The sequence below is a fragment of the Tupaia chinensis genome, unplaced genomic scaffold, assembly GCF_000334495.1.
Source record: "Tupaia chinensis unplaced genomic scaffold, TupChi_1.0 Scaffold000126_2, whole genome shotgun sequence".
NCBI lineage: Eukaryota > Metazoa > Chordata > Mammalia > Scandentia > Tupaiidae > Tupaia > Tupaia belangeri.
Genome location: NW_006159594.1, coordinates 2,453,307 through 2,456,545, shown reverse-complemented (window position 1 = coordinate 2,456,545; position 3,239 = coordinate 2,453,307). Strand labels below are relative to the sequence as shown.

The 3,239-nt window shown below is 41.6% G+C and overlaps 1 pseudogene; it reads right to left on the bottom strand.

The window, feature by feature from the left end:
- Window positions 1–1,812: 1,812 nt before the first annotated feature.
- LOC102488623 (tubulin alpha-1C chain pseudogene) overlaps window positions 1,813–3,239 on the bottom strand; it is a 2,717-nt pseudogene continuing 1,290 nt past the window's right edge.

The window sequence follows — 3,239 nt, the reverse complement described above, 5'->3', positions numbered from 1 at the left end:
GGATATCTTTAAATGTCAGCGAGATCATGCCACTGATCTGCTCACACCCCTCCTCTCCTTGTTACCATTTTTCTTCCTCCTCCAAAGCTTTTATCCCCATCCAACACACTTTATGTTTAACCATGCATTTGCTTATTGTATCTCCTTTTCCCCAACTAAAGAATGAACTCCGCGGGAGCAGTGATCTTTTTTTTTTTCGGTCTGATTTCTGTTATATACCCTTGGAAGTTAGTGCCTAGAAATGTTTACTAAACACCTGCTGAGCAGATAGGAATGTAGGTATGAATCTTTACATAGTAACTCATGTAATTGCCTCAATAACCTCATAAAGGAGGCTGTTTTATTATGCCCCTTAAGAGGTAAAGAAATGGAGGCAAAAGAGTTAGATCATTCATCCAAAATCGCTCAGCAGTCTAGAACAGGGCTGGAGCTCTAGCAGTTTGGCTCGACATTCTATATGCTATCCCAAAGTGAAACTGAGCACTTAATCTACTCCCAAGCTGTTCTTCTAGTTTTTTCTCAGTTCAGTGCTACTACTGTGACTCAGTTACTCAAGCCAAAAACAGGTCAGTCCTCATCTCTCCCTTTTTTTCTCTAGTATTCAACGCATCAGCAAATCTTATTGTATACCTCCAAAACACACCCAGTCGTTCTGTTCTGCAGTTGTGCTGGTCCATGCTCTCTCTCCAGAGCCTCCGTAGCCCACTGGTGGCTTTCCACTCTTGTTCCTGAATGTTACTCAATTTCTACACAGGCGTGATCTCCCTAAACATTAAACCCTGATACCCTCCTGATTAAAGCCTTCCATGCCAGCATTGGGCTACAGAAGATGGTGGTCTCCAGACAAATTATGAAAGCAGAATATATAGCCTGAAAGTAGAATGTGGACCTAAATACCCAGGAGTTCCTCTATCAGGTAGATTTTTAACGAAAGTTAATATGAATGGAATAAATCATTCTAGTGGGATGGTGGATGCATGGAGCATACCAGTGTTAGCAAAATGGCAAAACTCTTGGAGCATTTAAGTCGTCCTTCAAGAGCTACACTATCTGGGACCAGCAGATGGCATGATGGTTATGGTGCTGTTCCCATGTAGTCAAACATGATTCGAGTCCCAGATCTGCGGCTAAAACTCATACTGGGTGCACGTGTGTGCGTGCCCCAGATCCTGAGAGGAGAAGGGATTGTGGTGTGGCCATCCCCACTGGGGGTGACATTTCATTTTCCGTCTCTCTAGAGAGTGCACATACCCTATGGCAAAAATCTCTCTCTCAAAAATAATTAATAATAATAATAATAATAATAACAATAACAGAGCTACAACATCTAATGATATCCAAAGAAAATATGAAGCTTCCACAGCTACCAGAAGGACAAACATACAACAATTAATTTTAGTGAGGGGCTGGCAGATAATGTGGTGGTTAGAGGCACTGGACTCTCATATGGCCAACAGTGGTTCGAGTCCCAGACCTGATGGCTTGCTTTCTCACTTTCCCTCTTTCTCTGTCTCTCTCTGATCACACTGGAAAATAATAATAATTATTATAAACTTAAACAAAGTAATTATTTAAAAAATTAATTTTAGTGGATCTCAAATTTATCTTAAGTCAACAACCTTCTACTCATGTAAGTGCATGCGTGCCCAAGATCCCGAGAGGAGAATGGAGGAGAAGGGATTGCAGCGTGGCCATCCCCTCTGGGGGGTGATTTCTCGCTTTCTGTCTCTCTGTCTTTGTCTATCTGGCGAGCGCACGCGCCCGATAGCAAAAACCTCTCCAAGAAAAAAGATGAAAGCATGACAAGAAGTGTCAGATGGCAGTGGTGTAAGCATGTGTTTCTGAAAAGTAAAAAATCTCAAGAAGGAAAAGCAGAGAGGGCATGTCTTATCCATCCCACTTAATGAAAGAGCTGCAGTCAAAATTGTTTAAGGTAGCAAGTACAATGAATATTGTCACAATTGTGTTAATTTTGAAGCAGCGTGGGTGTGGACTACTAGTAGGATCAAAAATAGTGTCTGGGGAACCAGCAGTTAGCGTAATGGCTATGTCACTGGACTCCCACATAGTCGACCGTGGTTCACGTCCCGGACCCGGTGGCTTAAAACTCACACCCAGCGCGTGTGCGTGCGTGCCCAAGATCCCGAGAGGAGAATGGAGGGGAAGGGATTGTGGCGTGACCATCCCCCCGGGGAGTGATTTCTCTCTTTCTGTCTCTATGTCTCTGTCTGTCTGGTGAGCACATGTGCCTTATAGTGAAAATCTCTCCTAAATAAATAAATAAATAAATAAATAAGTTCCAGATTATTTGGATACCTATATTTACAACTGAAAAAAAGTTGGGGGATTCTATCATGAAATTCTGTTAAAAGCTGTTCCCGTGTGTTATATGTAACAGACGTGGTAAATATTTGCTCACAGTTTTGCTTAACAAACTAAAGACAGAAGTCTAACTGGTTCCTATGCAGGTCAGCCGTGCTGCGCATTGCATTTTACTGCTGCCCTACTCCCTGGTCCCAGTTTTTCCATAATATACATTTTCTTTTTTCAGTAAAAATAAATCATTTCATAGTATATGTATAACGTACAGACCAACACTTACTCTTTTATTAAAATTATTTATTTGATTATTATTTTTTTTAAGTTTGCTATAGGGCATGTGTGCTCACCAAAGAAAGGGCAAAAGCAAGTCACCAAGTCCAGGACTTGAACCATGGTCAGCTATGTGGGAGTCCAGCACAATAACCACCATGCCACCTGCTGGCCCCACCAACAGTTATTTTTTTTCTTCTCAACATACTGAATACATGAAAGTTTTCAGATATCCAAAACACAAGACTGATCTCATTTAAGACAGGGAATACTTTATTCAAAACCATCAGAGAAATGGACAGTTTGGGTCTGTAACAAAGCATTCATATTTTAAAGCATAGGCCAGTAATTGTACATAAGAGCATACACTGCTACATACAAATTAACTGATCAGACCACAACTTTTCAATATTTAAAACAGAATAAGTTTCCCTGTGAAAGCAGCACCTTTGTGACATTTTAACTTTAGTATTCCTCTCCTTCTTCCTCACCCTCTCCTTCAACAGAATCCACACCAACCTCCTCATAATCCTTCTCAAGGGCAGCCATGTCCTCTCAGGTCTCAGAAAACTCTCTTTCCTCCATCCCCTCACCTACATACCCGTGAACGAAGGCACGCTTGGCATACATCAGGCACAACTTCACGC